The sequence below is a fragment of the Trypanosoma theileri genome (assembly GCF_002087225.1).
Source record: "Trypanosoma theileri isolate Edinburgh chromosome Unknown TM35_Tth_14_V1, whole genome shotgun sequence".
In the NCBI taxonomy this organism is placed as follows: Eukaryota; Euglenozoa; class Kinetoplastea; order Trypanosomatida; family Trypanosomatidae; genus Trypanosoma; species Trypanosoma theileri.
The window spans coordinates 290,516-290,756 of record NW_021639856.1 but is presented as its reverse complement, the minus strand read 5'-3'; positions in this window follow the sequence as shown (position 1 = coordinate 290,756).

The following is a 241-nucleotide window of genomic DNA, read 5'->3' as shown; positions in this document are numbered from 1 at the left end:
AATAAATATGATCCTTCACTCTTTCTTTCTTTCTTTCTTTCTATCATCCTCAGAAGTGTGGAGTGAGATGGGGAAGAAAGAAAAGAAAAAAAAAGAAAAGAAATAAAAGTACCAGAAAGAGGAAATAAAGAAAAGAAAGAAAGATGGCTTCTGCAATGAACTCATCCTCTTCATCTGTGACTCTTACAATACATACAATTGCCTGTTAATATACAGGAATTTCTTCTTTTTTTTTTTTTTT